The following is a 19554-nucleotide window of genomic DNA, read 5'->3' as shown; positions in this document are numbered from 1 at the left end:
GCCATATGAATAATATAAAATAATGAAGTCAGCAGTAAGACTTTTCTGACTCTTGTGAGATTGAAGGAAGTTCGGCAACATAGCAATTTGCTGAATGAGACCTTCACTCGATAATAATTTACTTCTGTTAGGTGGTGGTGTGCATTTTCACAAGGCACTGCAGACTGCGAAGTTATCTGCATATGATCGGGATTTGGTCTACGGACTCTTGTCGTTTCTGCGACCAATCTCAGGTGACTCCAATGCACGTTCTCGTGGAATGTAGCGCTATAGCGTGGAGAAGGTTGGGACCCAGCTCTAGCCTGAGTTGAATAAGGCAACTGGGTCTGGGTGAGGTACTGTGATGAATAGAGGGCGCAAAAGACCATAAGGTCGAAATGGAAGTCTCATAAAGAATCGAATATAATCTAGGTGGTGGTGGTGGAATTAAACAGTTTATGGCAGGAAGATTTTCGACTTATGTTTTTGCCAAAAAATTAATTAATTATTACCAAAAGACACAGATATTTGTATCAATAAGTTATGTTTTTCATAGGCTCGATTTTTATTATGCCGGTATAGTGACCACCATTTTCCCATTTGACAGATGCAGCTTAGTAAGGTCTTGCGTGAGGTCACATATAACATTCTGTATGGAGATATACATTTAATTTTTCTGACTAGACGTATAAACCAACATTCGCTAGATTTTATCTTTTGTACTGCCTAAGTTTAATATTGAATAGTTTGCTAAGCTGCAAGTCTTAAGGCGTTGCTACCTTTGCCTTTCACAGCGATTACCATGGGAGAGAGGGAAGTGGTTTATGGATATTGCATTGCGCTGCAATTTAAACATTTCTTCACTTCTTTCCTTTTACTTTAGCAACTTTTTGATTAGTGCAAAATCGGCACTATATTTGCGTGGACAGTATTTAACAAGAGCGAAGAATGTCGCTATGCGAAAAATGATTAATCCGAACTATAGTCTCCAAAATCTAAAACCACTAGCACGAGCAACTGCAAAGTTTTTTTTGAGGCAGCTTACATTTATATAAAGACATACACGTGCATGCATATATTTCCATATTTTTCGGCAGTTGTTAATGAATTGTTCGCACCTCAAATGCATATAAATCAAAATGGGCAGAGAGTTGAGTCGAAACTGAAAGCTAAAGATATTGAGTTGGAGAAGACCAAAGCAGAAGCTGCCACAATGCACAACTAAGTGTTAGCGTACGTACGTGTATATATGTATGCATGTATGTATACTTATATGTATGCATACATATATATACTTATTTGTGTATTAATTTCAAGAGCAACCTTGAGAGCTTTGTGGACTTTGTTGGTTACTATTTATATGAGAAACAGAATCAATTGTTGTTTTTTTTTGGTGATATTTTATTTCAAAGGTCACTGGCTTATCGGCCTCACAGCGCTACGCTACTGCTTCACCACTACTCACTCGCACATTTTAGCCGTACTTAGTTGCTTTTCCGTACTCCTCATGCCCCCTACTCTTTCCTTGCTTTATTCTCTTAGCGTAACTAACGCTCTGATTAACACTTTTTTGGAAGTCGTAATTTAACAAAAATTTAATTGCAAGATATATATACGAGTATATATATACATATGTAAGGGCACAAATGCGTGCTAATTCGATATATTTATACATACAAGTAATACAATTAATGTGATCTCGTTTGACCCACATTGAACTGTTGCAATATTTCTTGGTTATTTTTTTTTATATTATTTATAATAAATCCCATGTGATTAAATTTGGATGATGACATTAAAAGTTCAATTACTTCGTAAGCTAATTCATAAGCTGCAGTTAATCAGTGCGATGCATTTGTAATTTGAAAATATATATGCATATTAGGGTGAGTCGATGTGTTTCAGAAAAATAAATGCACATATGGCAAATACATTTTTTTATATAATTTTTAGAAGCACTCTCCAAGATATTTAAAGTAATAACTTAATTTGTATCAAATTTGGTCTTAATATCTCCAAAATCAAAATAACTATGCTAAAAGATATAGAAGTTTTATAGCCACTCTATCAGTGTCACATTTAAAATAAATATAAGCAGCAGCATTTTATGCATTTTACGGTGTTTTCATTTGAACGAAAAAATGTTGCTCTTCCACTGAGTAAAAATTTAAATATTACACTCAACCACGTAAAAAACATGTTTTTTTTTGCCTACTCAGAGAAGAGCGCAAAACACTGCGAATATGTATCTAATCTATCTCTGTCTGCACACACATTTCTTAATATTAACTTTGTAGGCAGCCAGCTGATTTTCAGGGCAACCAATTCCTCTGACACCGTTTTCAAGGGTGCCTACTTTGCCTTCGTAGATTGTGGAACTTTTAGAATGGAACATAGAATCTTATCGCCGGATTGCGCTTAATTTGGAATTGAACACAAAAAAATAGAGGGCGATGGAAATATATGAAAATGGAATGTGCCTAGACTCCAGTAGTGGTATTTCGGCATTAGGTCAAAAGTGTAGCAAATTTCGATTGGCTAAAGGCATATGAAAATGTAGTTAATGCCAGGTAGAGTTTCCACGTACTTAGACTATAATTTGAGAACTTCAAGCAATATTCTGGATAATAGGTTGATAACACATATGGAGCAAAGTTAAGCAAGAGTAAAAATTTTCAAGATAACTAGTTTCCCGCAATCAAGAAACTTGAGTTCCAAAGCAAGAATTTTAGTTTATACTTTTTTCTATTTTTTTATAATTTTTTAATTTTAGAGTTTCTAAAAAACTTGAGTTCCAAACAGGAAATCGTTTTCTAGACTTTTTTCTATTTTTCATAATTGTTTTTATTTTAAAGTTGTAAAAAAAACTTGAGTTACAAACCAGGAATCTTAATTTATACTTTTTCCTATTTTTTTCTAATTTTTTTTATTTTACAGTTTTTAAAAAACTTGAGTTCCAAACCTTAAATCGATTTCTACACTTTTTTCTATTTTTTCCATTTTTTATATATTTTTTTATTTTAAAGTTGTAAAAAAAACTTGAGTTCCAAACCAAGAATTTTAATTTATACTTTTTTCTATTTTTTTTTTATAGTTTAAAAATAAAAAAAATAAGTTCCAAACCTTAAATCTTTCTTTACACTTTTTTCTATTTTTTATAATTTTTTTATTTTAAAATGTTAAAAAACTTAAATTTTGAAAACACTTGAGTTCCAAACCAAGATTCGTAGTTTATAATTTTTCTTTTTTAAGTTTTTAATGCTATAAATAAATTTTTAATATACAAAATTATATGTATATATCAATGTCTTCCCATATATGGTTAGGCAACCAAACAGCGAATCACCTTAATATGCATGAACACACATATGTCTTCTTCTTGCTCAATTCTTGCTATTTTTTGTTTTTTTTTTGTTTTAAGTTTTTCTGTTTTATTTTTGTTTTGTTGTACTGAATTAAATTATTTTAAATCTGGTTCGATTTGAATTAGTTAAATTTTCCAATATTCAAATTTATTGCACATTTTAATTGCATTTTTCAATTTCTGCTCTTTTTTCATACGGGGATGTTTTGAGTTTTTACCTCAATAAATTACAGCAAGAAGCCTTTAACCTTCACCTGTGTTTTACGAAGTTATTGAAAAATTTGATATTTTCCAAAACACCAATAACTTTTTCGAAACAAAAATTTAAATTATCTATTTACTTCGATCTGTGTTTACCTTGCACTGAGAAGTTGGATAAGTAATGTTTTGGATTGCAGCAAAAATTCAGCACAATTGCGTATCTTACGAGTTCACGAAATCAGTCTATAGAGTTTCAGCAATGGATTCATGTAGCCAAAGCATTTACAGGTGTTATTTGGGCCAACGAGCTATGACTGTAATTTCAGCAAATCTGTCCAAAAATGAATGCTGTTCAACAGCAACGTTGGTGGCCGACAAAAGATAAATGGGAGCGCATGGAAAACTAGCAGAAGTTATGGGTTTTGCTTTTGAGGTATTGGTGATAATACGAGGAAGCACCTGTTAACAGGAAGACCATCAAACAGGAATGAAAGGATACTAAAGGCTTGGGAAGGCTTGAGTTTGGGCAAAGAGAAAAAATAAATAACTAAAACTGATATGATGGAGCATATCGAATACTTCAAGCACCTAAAATACTAGCAACATTAGCTACAAATAGTTTTCATATTACATTACTTATATATATGTATATATAATTGTCGCGTACACCCTTTTTGGGTGTTTGGCCGAGCTCCTCCTCCTATTTGTAGTGTGCGTCTTGATGTTGTTCCGCAAATGAAGGGACCTACAGTTTCAAGCCGACTCCGAACGGCATATGTTATATTTTTTTATGAGGACCTTTTTCATGGCAGAAATACAATCGGAGGTTTGCCATTGCCTGTCGAGGGGTGACCGCTATTAGAAAAAACTTTTTCTTAATTTTGGTGTTTCACCGCGATTCGAACCTACGAGCTCTCTGTGAATTCCGAATGGTAGTCACGCACCAACCCATTCGGCTACGGCGGCATTACTTACAACCGAATAATTTTGAGGCTAGGAGATAGAATGTGCTAAGTTAGCTTGACTGATTTTGTCAAAGCTGGAGAGGTATGTTACAAAGACAGAAATGATCGAGAAAACAACGAAATGTGGAAATTAAAAGAATGTTTTTTTTTCATACTAAGAATTATTTTTTTCACTACTCAGTAGTTATAGTAAAAAAAAATTTTTTGGATATTAAAGAACATTTTTTGCTCTAATTGACCCCTATTTTATATTTATTTGTATAATTTTATAAGCATTTGTGCCGACCTGTCAGCGTCCAAATTTTAAAATATTTCCACTATTTTTAAAATATTTTTACACAGGAAATAAAAAACTATATTTTTATTTTTTAAAAGGAGAATTATTTATTGTTATTTAAGGAATAATTATGCAAAAAGTTGTATCTTAATTTTATGCCAATATTTCGATTTCCAAATCTTTGAATGTTTTCCGTGACTTATGTAACTTTACACAAGAAATTATTTTCATGACCAGCAGGGTTCTTATACTAAGTTTAAAGTAAAAAAAACTGAACTTTTATTTCGGGCACAACTAATTTACAATTTCTAAATTTTTAAATATTTTCATGACTAACAGAGTACTGATACTAAGTTTTTTCCTACAGTTTAAATTAAATACGGCCGCCGCCTAAGCGAATGGGTTGGTAAGTAAGTATCATTCGTACTACGTTGATTTGATCTCTGTGCATGAAACACCAAAATGAAGAAAAAATCTTTTCTAATAGGAATAGCAGACAATGGCAAATCTCCTAGTGTATTTCTGCCATGAAAGAGCTCTTCGTAAAAAATAACTGCTGTTCGGAGTCGGCCTAAATTAAAGAAGGAACTTGAGCAAACACCTAAAAAGGGTATAAGCACCAATTATGTATATGTATGTATGTATATATACAAATAAAATCTAAAAAAATTTTACTTAATAAAAAAATTAGGAGGAAAATATTTTTGAAAATTATAGTATGATTTTTAAAAGTTTTTTATTCGAGTAATAGGTGTTCAGTTTTTTCAGTTTTTATATTAATACAAAGAAATTACGAGCAAGCAATTCTGGGATACTTGTGAAGTATTAAAACAAATTAAAATTTTCATATTAAACAAAAAATAATTAGGAACACGAAATTCTATGCAATTTCCCCGATATTTTTCAAAATTTTTTTTATTTTCATATTAATGAAAAATATTTAGGAAAGAGAATTTATATTCTCTGTGACTTTACAGTTAATATTATACATTTGTAGGTGTATGTAGTTTTTTAAAGGCACACATATTTTTTTCAGCATTTTTATGTGTAAATTTTTTTTTCATAAATTTAAAAATTTTCATGTAAATTAATAAATCACGCGAAAAAGGAAATTTGAAGATATTTTTTTTTTAATTCTTATAAATATTTTTCAAGTCATGCACTCAGAAAATTTTAAATTTTCATATTAAAACCCGATTTATAAATATAAATAAATTTTCATTTATTAATGTACAATATTCTAGTCGATATTCAAACATATTTTTAAAAACATGTAATCAAACGAATACGCTGTGTTTCAAAGTAAAAACTGCAAAATTTTCGCTTGAATAAAGAAATAACTACTAGTACTTTTTAAAAATGTTAATACATTTTTTTAACAGAAAGGCTTTTAAGACTTTCTTAAATTTTTATTATATATTGTCATACTAATTAGAAAATTGCGAAATTGAAAAATATGTGTACAGTTAAATCATTGGCACTTTTTTCAAGTAGTATTTCAAAATTTAGTAAATTTTTACAGTCAATTTTAGAAACATTTGTTTGAAAAACTTTTTTAAATTATTATGTTAATTAAATTATTATGTGTAAGCTCCAATTTTTCGTGCTTTTTCTGATTGTATATTTAAACACATTTTATATCAATTGACACATACATTTTTTAAAACATCCTCTATTGGTATTTCGTATATTTACAATTCCAGCACCACTGATCACTGTCCCCTACACTTCAGCAGCAATTTAAATTCATTAATACACTGAACTCATTTTTAAAAATAAACTAATAACAATTCATATGAAATTATAATTTTTGTGATATTTACAATTAGTTGATGTTAAATCCTTGATCGTGGTGATATCCAAAAAGTGTTTGAAAAAGCGCGCACGAAAATCACTATTTGTACAAAACGCAATTAACTCGAACTTCTTGCGAAATTTCAATAAATTAACCAAAAGTTCTACGAATACTATTTCGCACGATATCTGTGAAATTCTCTTTTTGCTTGCTGTTATTCATTCACTTAGTCCTTTTTGTTTTATCAAAAACGAATTTGAAGCTTACGTCTTTTTACTATTGGCCGCTACGTTACGCACCGCTACGGACGGTTGCAAAATCGTATCGACTTTTCGAGTAGTTGTGTATTGACTTTAGCTTTCTATGGTTTTGATTTTATGGTTTAGCCCAAAAGGATCGCGGAACGTCGATCGCCGCGGATAACCACAGATCAGGTTAAGAACACTCGTGCGAATAAGCGAGCTGCAGCCGCAACGCAATTATTAAATACGCTTCACTTGGAGTAACTCAAAAAATTTTGCTATTGAAGTAAGACGAAAAATTCGTGAAATCAAAATAAGGAAAAAAATCATAAAATTACAACAATAATGACAAGAAATTTAAATGAAATTGAGAAGAAATTCAGCAAAAGTACACAAAGACTAAACGTATGAAATTTATTCTGGCAAATGAGTGAGAGGATGCAGCTGCAAAAAAATCATACAAAATTGAGCACACATACACACACAGCACACAGCTCGCAAGACAAAAAAGAAAAACACCAGCAATCAAGAATTTTTAATGTAATGAGCGCGGAACAGGCTAAAGTAATTGCTATTTTTTAGGTGTTGCTGCTTTTAATTTTTGTTCGATTATTTCATTTATTCTTGTTTGTGGTTTTTGTGGTTTTTGTTGTTATTTTACATTTATATTTTTGTTGTTACTTAATATTTCTTATTTTTGTTGTACATTTTTTTATTGCCCGCAGCTCATTACGAAGATCAACGCATCCCAATGGCTGACGTCTCACCGTTTTTTGCCTGCTCTTATTGCCTCAGCTTGGAATATCGTACGTGTGTGGGTGTGCGTAACTCTCTTATTTGTTGGAATTTGCAACTCACTTATTTCATATTTTTTACTTAATGTTTTTGGTTAATTTTGAGTAAGGTTGAAATTCTATAATTTTGTATTTTCATGTTATTTTTATTGCTGCCAGAGAGTCTTCTAACTTGTTTGCTTTTTTCGCATTGTCATTTGCATTGCAAAGCTTGCTTGGTTGACATCTCAGTGTTTGGAAAAAATCTATCATGGCTTCCACTAATATTCCAGAACTTTTTATTTTACAATAATTTAGTAATCCACTAAATTTTCTTGTATTATAAAAAATGCAGGCATCGAAAAAATCTGTTGGAAACTTTGCTAAAAAAATAAATTGAATTAAATAAGACGCAAAAGGGCCTGTTATTTCGTGAAAATACCTATTTACGAAATTAAAAAAATGTGTTTATTAATTTTATAACTGCTAAAAATTGAAACAAGGAGAGAAAGAAAATTCTGTGAAAAAGTTGCCGAAAAACAAGTTTAGTCGATGACTAATATGTTAATACATTTTTTTACAAAACTAAAATAAAAAGACGATTTAAGTTCCGATTAAGTTCCATAAATATGTATGTATACATTTTATAAATTTTAATTAAGGGGGAACACCACTGTGAACGCCTGAAAATTAAGTGATTTTCATAAATTTTTTTTTATAAGTAGGGATGATTATTTGAGGATCGGACAAATTATAATTTATTAAACATACATATATTGAACTATACTGACACAAATTTTTATTAAAAAATATTAAAAATTGCAACTGTTATTAATATTAATGCAATGACGTCATAAAAAACTGATGCACCCTGGTGGCCACGATACAGCGGTGAAAAATCATCTGAAAGCAAAAAACCAAAAAACTTCTTAATCTATACATCAATGGCTATCGTCGTATGTGGCGGTTTTTTTTATTTTTTTTTTTTTAGAAAATGGTGCAGGTTTGAAAAATGAGTTTTGTGTTTTTACCCTTGTTTTGTTTTCGAAAAGCTTGAAAAAATATTAATTTTTGGAATTTTTAAGAACGGCTATGTGCGACTGTAGCCAATACATGTACAAAAATTTTTAAAAATAAATTAAAATCGGTTCATAAGTCTTCGATAAATCGAGGCCACCGTGTTCAGAAAAGTCGTTTTGAGAAAAACGCGTTTAAAATTTACACTGGGCCGTTGTAACTCACTACCTGCACTTATTGTATTGGGTATAACTTCGTCAATTTTCAAGATTTTAAGTTAAAAATTTTTTTACATATTTTTGAATTTATCTACTTTAATAAAATGCAAAAAAAATGATTTTTTTGAAAAATCACAGTGGTGTTCTCCCTTAACAAACGCAAATATTTATCTCCTTTTTTATTGTTTGGATAAGAAATTTATTACTATTTTGTTTTTAAATGATTTCTAAAGTATTTAGAAAATTTATTGTTGATATTTAATAACTTTTTTATGTTATTAGAAAGTTGCAGTGTTTTGGCAAACAGATTACTAGTGTAACATCAAGGAAAAGCGCTTTTACTTTTGTGAACCATTTTCTAGCACCCATATAAAAAAAATTAAAAAATAATAAAAAAAGCTAAATAACTTTTATTCTTAGCGCTAATTTTGCTAAATTACTATCCAAAAATTTCTTCAAATTCTAAATACCCGAAATCAATGAAAATTATAACCAGACTGGTAAAAGTGCTGCTGTAGGCCTGACGCTAAATTTCATGCTTCTGAAATAAAAACTTCCCACTTTGAAAGCTGAGTTCGGTGTGCATGACAGCGGCAGGTATTGTTAAGTGAGAAAAATAGCTTTAAAAAAAAGTAGCTTAATAAAAAAATTTCGTCATACAATGGCCATAAATCCATGAGATTTCCGATTTTGCTATTGGAATCTATTAAAGAAATCGGATAATGAAATTTTATTGAACGAATTCTGCTGGATGCATCCTTACTCAGATGCACGGCTGGCTATAATTATCTGGTTGTAAATAAATTGCGCAGAGTTGTTAAATTTTGACTACAGTTAGTACTGTTTAAGTGTTGGGCTACATTTCCCTCTCCATATTGAATCATCCTGAGCTTTTGACAAAGCGTAAAAGGTGGTTGATACCTAAGGTGTGTACATTATCCTTATTCGTTAAGAAGTAGAATCTTAAATATCGGTTCCTGCTTCTGGCTAGAGCTGGGCATGTGCAAAAAAGGTGTTGAATTGTTTCCAACTCCTCCTCATTTCAGCAGCTACGACAGAAATCATGCGCCTAATCTCCTTGCATGATTTCCTATAAGACATTGTCCTGTGAGGGTCCCTACTAAGGTCCTGATTAGAAGTCCACTCAATTTTATAATACTCTTGGATAGTCGTAGATTTAGCCTTACCAATGTTTGCCTAGCAATTTCACAGATGTTAACGCTAATCCATCTTTGATATGCAGAACTGATTAGTGCGTCCTTAATAAGAAGCTTGCAAGTTGCGAGAGGTATCTCCATAAAATTACTTATGTTTGGCATACAGGTACATCAGGTACAGGTAAATCTTAATAATAATTTGAAATTAAAATATTAAAAAAACTTTTCTTTCTCTATTCCTCACTTTTTATTTTCGCATCAAACACAATCAAAATTAATTAAAAAAGCAATCGCATATTTTTTTTTGCAATTTTTACTGCTTCTCTAAATGATAAAAAGCCATTATTATTTCCATTTATAATTTTTTTATTATTATGTGGTTTCTTCTACACTGAGTCATTACGAATTACTTTCGTTCAAAAACCATTTTACAGTTTTATAATTTGAGATTAGAGTATTTTTTATATACAAAACAGTTTATTTAGTCTACCAGTAAGTTAGCTTCACTGTCGTTTCTTCCACCAATCATATATTTTTTAATTCCAATGAGCATTTCACAAAAGAAGCTTCATGAAGCTATTTTTTTTCAAATATTTATTTGTTCACACTTTTAACATAGGTTTTAGCACCGTTTACAACTTTTGGATGAATAAACTTTAAAATGAAGGAAACATTTTTTTTTATTTTATTTTTTTTTTAATGAACAGTTCAAATAAAATTATTTACAAATAAGTTTTTGCATCGTTGGCAAAATTTATGAAGTCTGATTAGTAGCAAAGATTTTTTTATGTTTGAAAAAAATTGTATATAATATTAAAAATAAAATAACGCAAACTTTTCTTATGAGCAGTTTACACAATAATTGTCATAAAACGGGTCTTGCCTTATTTGGAAAAAGATTTGAAAAATTTACAAACGATTTTAACAATCAGCATTTTTCAACCAAATTATAAAAAAAATATTTCTATTTTAAAAACAAAGTTCCAAATCTAAAACCAAAACAAAAATAGTTCAATAACTGCCAAATTACCAAAAGTTAATACATTTTTTTGGAAAATTTTTATTTTTTTGCAAATTTTTGCAAATTCCACGAAAAAATATATGAAAGTTGTAATCTTAATGTTGTAGCTTTAAAAATAAAAAAAAATATTTAGCTGAAAAAATTTGAAAATTTGTTTAATTTTAAACAACTATCAAATACTCATCAATAGAGAATTTTAAAATTGCTTTCTTACTTTTAAAATCCTCAAAACTTTATTACTTACTTATTATTTTATTTATTTTTATTTCATTTATATTTATTATTTATTATTTACTATTTATTTTTATTTTATTTATATTTACTATATTTAAAATGGAGGATGGTTTCATGTGTAGAAGTCCACGCAAGTGGGGAAAGTTACTGATCGCCATTCACTTGGGAGTGGCCAGGACGATTCTTCTACATATGGTTCAAGCAGCTCACAACGTCCGGGATTAGCCCACGTATCCTCTGGTTAGCTTTCGAACACCCGTTCGGGAGTGAGCTAACGTGAGAAGGCGAAGCATCCCAGCATAGCTGGTTGTGCGCTGGGTTTGGGACCCGCCACTTAAAAATCCCCCCCAATGAAAACAGCAACAAAGCCTCGGATGAGAACTTCCAACACTGATGACGACCCCTGCAAACGAAATAAGGAATACGATTTGAGGGCATGCACCTGGAATGTCCGGTCCCTTAATGGGGAAGGTGCCTCTGCCCGGCTGGTTGATGTCCTCGTAAGAGCAAAGGCTGACATCACTGCCATCCAAGAGATGCGATGGACGGGGCAAGGCAAGAAAACCATAGGACCTTGCGACGTCTACTACAGCTGCCATGTAAAGGAGCGCAAATTCGGTGTCGGATTTGTTGTGGGAGAGAGACTTCGTCGCCAAGTACTGTCGTTCACTCCGGTGGACGAGCGTCTCGCAATAATCCGCATCAAAGCACGTTTTTTTAACATATCGCTAATTTGCGCCCACGCCCCGACGGAAGAGAAGGACGATGTGACCAAAGATTCCTTCTATGAGCGCTTGGAACGTTTCTATGAGCGCTGCCCCCGCCACGACATAAAAATCGTGATTGGCGACTTCAACGCCAGGGTGGGCAAGGAAGGAATTTTTGGTCCCACAGCCGGAAAATTCAGCCTGCACAACGAAACATCCGGTAACGGACAGAGGCTGATCGACTTCGCCGGGGCCCGAAACATGGTAGTCTGCAGCACCAGATTCCAGCATAAAAAGATACACCAAGCTACCTGGCTGTCTCCTGATCGAAAAACGCGAAACCAGATCGATCATGTTGTGATATATGGAAGACACGCTTCTAGTGTATTAGATGTACGTACGATCCGAGGACCCAACATTGACTCGGATCATTACCTTGTTGCAGCCAAACTGCGCACACGCCTCTGTGCAGCAAAAAACGTACATCTACCTACGCAAAGAATGTTCGACATCGAAAAGCTGCAATCACAACAGACAGCCAGAAGATTCGCCACTCGACTCTCACTCCTGCTCTCAGAGAGCACTTCCCAACAAACCGGCATGCACGAGCAATGGAGCAACATTTCTCGTTCCCTACGTACCGCCGCCGAAGAAGAAATCGGATTCCGGCGAGCCCGAAAAAACAATTGGTACGACGAGGAATGTCATGCTGCCGCAGAAAGAAAGGATGCCGCCTATAGAGCTACGCTGCGATCGGGCGCAACGCGAGCCATGTGGGATCGCTACAGAGAGCTGAAAAAGGAAGAGAGACGTATTATCCGACAGAAGAAACGAGAGGCCGAAATACGTGAGTGCGAAGAGCTTGAGATGCTGGCCAACAGGAACAACGCCCGAAAATTCTACCAGAAAGTTCGGCGGCTTACAGAAGGTTTTAAGACCGGGGCGTTTTCCTGTAAGAACAAAGACGGCGATCTGGTGACTGACGTACAGAGCAATCTTAAATTATGGAGGGAACACTTCTCGAACCTGTTAAACAGTGACAGCTGCGCATGTCACAGAGAATGTGAAGATCCCGATACCCCAATCGATGACGACGGAATTGTAGTTCCGTTACCCGACCATGACGAGGTGAGAATAGCAATATCACGGCTAAAGAACAACAAAGCCGCGGGCGCCGACGGACTGCCGGCTGAGCTATTCAAACATGGCGGCGAGGAGCTGGTAAGGTGCATGCATCAGCTCCTATGCAAAATATGGTCGGATGAAAGCATGCCTGCCGATTGGAATTTAAGTGTGCTCTGCCCAATCCATAAGAAGGGCGATCCTGCAATTTGTGCCAATTACCGCGGGATAAGTCTTCTAAATATCGCCTATAAGGTTCTAGCGAGCGTATTGTGTGAAAGGCTGAAGCCCACCGTCAACCAACTGATTGGACCTTATCAGTGTGGCTTCAGACCTGGAAAGTCTACCATCGACCAAATATTCTCAATACGCCAAATCTTGGAAAAGACCCATGAAAGGAGAATCGACACACACCACCTTTTCGTCGACTTCAAAGCTGCATTCGATAGTACGGAAAGGAGTTACCTGTATGCCGCGATGTCTGAATTTGGTATCCCCGCAAAACTAATACGGCTATGTAAGATGACGTTGCTCAACACCAGCAGCGCCGTCAGAATTGGGAAGGACCTCTCCGAGCCGTTTGATACCAAACGAGGTTTCAGACAGGGTGACTCGCTGTCGTGTGACTTCTTTAACCTGATGTTGGAGAGCATCGTACGAGCCGCAGAACTTAATCGCTCAGGCACAATTTTTTATAAGAGCGTACAATTGTTGGCGTATGCCGATGATATTGACATCATCGGCCTTAACAACCGCGCTGTTAGTTCTGCCTTCTCCAAACTGGATAAAGAGGCAAAGCGAATGGGTTTGGTGGTGAACGAGGACAAAACGAAGTACCTCCTGTCTTCAAACAAACAGTCGGCGCACTCGCGTATCGGCTCCCACGTCACTGTAGACAGTTATAATTTCGAGGTTGTAAAAGACTTCGTTTATTTAGGAACCAGCATTAACACCGATAACAATGTCAGCCTTGAAATCCAACGTAGAATCTCTCTTGCCAACAAGTGCTACTTTGGACTAAGTAGGCAACTGAGCAGTAAAGTCCTCTCTCGACGAACAAAACTAACACTCTACAAGACTCTCATCATGCCCGTCCTGACGTATGGCGCAGAAGCTTGGACGATGACAACATCCGATGAAGCGACGCTTGGAGTGTTCGAGAGAAAGATTCTGCGTAAGATTTTTGGACCTTTGCACGTTGGCAACGGCGAATATCGCAGACGATGGAACGATGAGCTGTATGAGCTTTACGACGACATAGACATAGCGCAGCGAATAAAGATCCAGCGGCTACGTTGGCTGGGTCATGTCGTCCGAATGGATACAAACGCTCCGGCTTTGAAAGTATTCGATGCGGTACCAGCTGGTGGTAGTAGAGGAAGAGGAAGGCCTCCTCTGCGTTGGAAAGATCAGGTGGAGAAGGACTTGGCTTCACTTGGTGTGTCCAATTGGCGCCGGTTAGCACGAGAAAGAAACGACTGGCGCGCTTTGTTAAACTCGGCCAAAATCGCGTAAGCGGTTATCGCGCCAATTAAGAAGAAGAGATATTTAAAATGACTTATTACTTATTTATTATTACTATTATTTATAAATTATTAATTATTATTTTTTTATATTTTTATTATTACTTATTAATTTTTATTGTTTATTAATTACTATTATTAAAAAAACATACAAATTCTTTATTACAATTTTTTGTACTAGCAACTATACTTTTTAAAACTGTTTTCACAAATCCCCAGGAAACCATGTTACACAAATAGCCGCCTAAAAGTTTTTTCCCACATTTTTAATATTTCATGCGCCATGAATTAAAAAAAAAATTGTCTTAATCAAAAATTTATGTATCTAACAGTTATAACCTTACTCAAAAAATTGTAAAAGCAAAATTTTAAAAAACTTATGGTGTTGGAAATTTATTTAATTTTAAAGAGCTTTAACATATTTAACAACAGTAAATTTTAGAATTAATTATTTGAAAATTTTGTATACTTATTTTCGTTTAAGGAATTCGAAAACTGCAAGACACACTAAAACCAGTAGGTAGGCAGGTGAAATGGTTGAAGTGTCGGTCTGGCACTCCTCAAGTAGCACTAAAGCGCCGTTTTGATAGCATTATGAGACCTCCAACAGGCAAATATCTACAGCCAGCCAAAACTGTTGATATAATGGAGGAGATTGATTGGATTTAGGTTGACGCACGGCCTCAAGCTATCGAGGAAAAGAGCTCCCAGTGTCCCAACCCTGACATTTACAGAGAAACTGCTCCACAGTCTCTTTCTCTGAAAGGTGCCCACAGCTTCTGCAATGGGGATTAAATGGTAGCCTTACCTTTTTTGCGTGTGTGCCGATCGTCCAGTGACCAGTAAACACAGCTACGAGTTTGGAAATTGAATGGCGTGGAGTCCCCATAACTTTCTGAGTCCTCCGTATATTGTACTGGGGCCAAAGGGTTTTCGAAATAGCACAGGAAGAAGCGGAACTCCATCTTTTCTGCACTTTCCTGAGAAATAATTTGTGCAGTTCCCCTTTAACAACTGTCAGGGGGATGCCGATGACCGGGGAAGAGGTTTCTGAGGCCAATTCAGTCCCCCCTTTCTGGCAAGCTCATCAACAATTTCATTTCCCTCTATGTTCTTATGTCCTGGAACCCAGATCAGAGAAATGTTACCTGCACAACCAAGAGATTTGATCCCCTCTTTACAGGAGTTTACTAATTTCGTTCTGCACTATGGCGTCGTTACAGGCTTAATCGCGGCTTGAATATCGTAGAAAATGTTAATATCAAAGGTGCAAGCTTCGGTGCAGATTTTCCCCTCTATCCAATCCTGCCTATTTGGAAACATTGCTCTAACACAACCCTCAAACTTCAGTTTGCCTATAGAGAGATCTGTTCGAAGTTCGAGAAATACGGTGTTAACTGCCCGAAAATGCTACCATGTCTCTTGAGAGATTGCCTCCAGCTGTATTTTTATTCCGTAAACTCAAATAAAATTTTGTTTTCCAAAAACACAAAAAAAAAAATTAAAATTTTTAATAACTTATTGTGTTGAAAATTGATTTAATTTTTTGAAATACTTGAAATACATACTCAACAACAGTAAATTTAAAAATTGTTTTTTTTTTTAATTTTGCCACTTTTATTTTTTTGTAGAATCAGGAACTCAAAAATTGCAATGCTCGCTAACACCGCTAGAAGCAAAGTTTTAGAAAATGAAGCTAATTTCTTTGTAGATAAAAGGCAATTTAATTCTTATAAATTACAAAATTTGTATCTAATCAAAAATTTCTTCAAATGCCATATTAAAAAAAAATATTATTTAGACCCAAAAATAAAAGGTCTTTGGAAAAAAACCTGAATTTTTTTTGTTTTAATTTTTTTTACCTGTAATACTACTAAAAAAATTACTTAGACTCAAAAATAAAATTTCTTTGGACAAATTTTTTATATAAAGAATTTTTTTAAATTTATTTAGCATTTCATTTAAGCTGTTCAATTTATAAAGATTTTTTATAACCTTAAATGTTTGCAACTGTTATAATCTTCAACTGGTTGCCCTAAGAATTAGCGTTTGAAATAAGGCAACTTAAAAAATCATACAAAAGAATATTTTAGAAAAAGAAATTTGTCTTAGGAACTTTTTTTTTAATTTTTATTTCTTTTATTTTTTAGTTCACTAGCAAATCTGAATTAGTTGCAAAAAGTAACCAAGAAAATATTATGACACCTCGTGGCCCTTTGTAATTTCTGCACAGTAAAATATAATGCAACAACAAAGCCAAATTACTTAAAAAAAACACCAAGAAAAAGTTCTAGCACCTACGGCTAAAAGCTAAGTGATCCATAGTTTTTGAGCAGTAAACTACTTTTTTTTCAAATCGAAAAAGCTATTTTTTATTTGGTGGCAATTATGTCCCTTTACACGGAATTGGATTTAAATTTTTTTTTACAAACAAATTTGTTGTTATTTTATTTTTAATACTTTATTTACGAATTGATTATCGAAAAAATTAGCTTTTCGCACTGAAAGTAAATATGAAAAGAACTTAAAGAGAACGTTTGCGTTAACGATTAACCCTTATAAAGTTAGAAAGTAGTTTTTTGTATGTTTTTTTTTTAATTTTTAAGACTTTATGAATTGGTAATTGAAAAAAATGTTGATTCTTAAAAAAAGTATAAAAAATTAGCTTTTCGCTGTGAAAACAAATGTGAAAAGAGTTTAAGGTGAAAATTTGCGTTAACAATTAACCCTTGTGGGGTTAGATAGTAGTTTTGTGTAATGTTTTGGTATTTTTAATTCTTTATTTATTTATTAAAAAAAAAAGATTTCATAGTAACAAAATATAAAAAAATAGCTTTCGCACTAAAACTAAATATGAAAATAACTTATGGGGAAAATTTGCTTTACGATTAACCCTTCTAGGGGTGAATTTTTCCATGCTTATAATTACATTTGGAATTCTCAGTGCATATTAACTGAGAAAGACGCATAATTTCTAAATTCTAAATTCCAAAAATGGTTCGTTGTACGAGTATCTCCAATCCACATACAATATGAATATAAATACATTAGACAATAAAAGTGTGTTTGTAAAAAGAAACATTTGTAGTGCCTGGGTTTAGTTCTTACGTAAACTTTCTTCATTGAAAACTTGATTTTCCATATCGATTTTTTTTAGTATATTTGCTTTTTTATTTAATTTCAATTGCCCTCATTTCTGATTAAAAAAAAATAATTCTCACAACTCACTTTGCTCATTTTTCCAATCTTAATCCATCCATGGTTATCATTGAAACGTAGGCATTTTCCTATGCGCCGATATAATTAACTTTTCAACAGCACAATAAACTTTTGCAACGATTTTGTTGTCATAGATTTGGAAAAAAAATTTACTTTGCTTTTGCTTTCAACGATAAAGCCTTCATTGAAATTCTCAAATGCCACTGCTCTGGGGCTTCTAAATTTTTTGTTTTTACTTTTTTGCTTTTTTCATATCTAGTTGCAGCTTCAGCTTTCGAATACTGCGCATTACTCCCGCACCTCTCTGCAATGCTGCAGAAATTTTATTTATTTCTTTTGAAATTCAAAGCAAAAATTTTTTTTGTTCAATTTTTTATTGGCTAATTTTGCAACAGGCAGCCAAAAGTGAGTGAGCTGCTGAAAGCAGAGGAGGAAAAACAGCAGCCACAGGCGTTGTTAAAGTTGTTTTTGTTGTTGTTGCTTTTGTTTTTGTGTTCGAATGCTGCCGTTTTGTCGTGATAGCTCGTCGTGCTGACTACTGCTGCGTTAATTTTTTTTTGTTTTTTTGTAGTATAATTTTTTTCATATATTTTCTTTTACTTTTGCTTTGCACAACACTTGCAATTGTTGTTCATTTTGTTTGTTGTAGATGTTTTGAGTGCAAAAATTGCTTTTCTTCAATTTTTTCCCCCTAACAAAAATCACACTCACTCACTTTTTTTTTATCGAAAGTAACAAACAAACGAATAAGAATGAGAACGTTTTAGAATTAAATTTTTTTATTAAATTTTACTTGAACAAGTAAAAATATCCACACGGAGACGCGTTAACGACTAAATAAATGCTCGTTGCTGTATGTGGTTGGCACATTTACATATACGTACATTTACACACACATACACTCTCAGCAAAAACCGAATAGTGGCCGTCGTCTGCCTGCTTAAACTGGTCGGCGCACACTGAAGTCAGCGAACGCTTTTGCAGCGCCGCCAAGTCAATCAAAAAGCCAGCAATTTGGACGCAGTGCAGTGGCAAATGTAGAAGAGGAGAGTGCACAGCGAGCGTAAAATAGACACAAGCCAAAGCTAAGCTAAACTAGTGCTTAGTAGAGATAGACCACTCGAAAGCGCCCGTACATAGTTTGGCCAAAAAGCCAAGACCGAATTTAAAGAGCGTAGAAAAGCTGACCAAAGCAAGGCGAGCGAGTAGCAAGCCAACAGCTGTGGAGGCTATGTAGACTAGCAGCCATGAGGTGGCTAGTGAGGTAGTCGTGGCTAACCGTCTGTCAAGTTGGTAAGTAGCTTTTTTGCTTGTTGTTGCTATTCTACTGTTTCTTGCCTGCTTGCTTTTGTTGTGTTTATTGCGAGCAGCTGCAGGGCCGACATTTATGGGCTGCTCATAAGCTAGCAAATTTGGGAAACGCTGAGCAGTTGTTGAAGTTGTAAACTGACATTCGCATATTCACGATCGTTTTCTCGCACTCTCACTCTCTCTCGCTCCCTCTCGTGCTCTCGCTCTTCGCTTTTCTCTTCTCCTCCGCCGCCTAACTTGTTTGATTGTTTAACTTAGCAAGTTTGCAAAGGCTAGCAAAGTCTAGTTAATTAAAAATAAATAAATGAAATAAAATAAAAGTGAAGCAGTAAACAGCAAAGTTTCTTTTCTAAGCTTCGCTTCTGTTCATAATGAGAGCTCGGCTCATATTGAGAGTGAGTTTCAAAGCTGAACGAGAAAGGTGAGCAA

General features: G+C 34.0%; 1 protein-coding gene across 6 annotated transcripts in view; it reads right to left on the bottom strand.

The window, feature by feature from the left end:
- The window catches only part of LOC129243634 (A disintegrin and metalloproteinase with thrombospondin motifs like), a 236910-nt gene extending 218117 nt beyond the window's left edge, over positions 1-18793 (bottom strand). For all 6 annotated transcript variants that reach the window (XM_054880807.1, XM_054880809.1, XM_054880806.1 and 3 more), the window contains exon 1: positions 17824-18793. The gene's annotated coding sequence lies outside the window, so the exon portion shown is untranslated. The remainder of the gene's footprint in view (positions 1-17823) is intronic.
- Between the last annotated feature and the right edge of the window lie 761 nt (positions 18794-19554).

The sequence above is a fragment of the Anastrepha obliqua genome, chromosome 4 (assembly GCF_027943255.1).
Source record: "Anastrepha obliqua isolate idAnaObli1 chromosome 4, idAnaObli1_1.0, whole genome shotgun sequence".
Lineage (NCBI taxonomy): Eukaryota > Metazoa > Arthropoda > Insecta > Diptera > Tephritidae > Anastrepha > Anastrepha obliqua.
The sequence above is the reverse complement of the archived record's forward strand: the minus strand, read 5'-3'. Positions and strand labels throughout refer to the sequence as shown.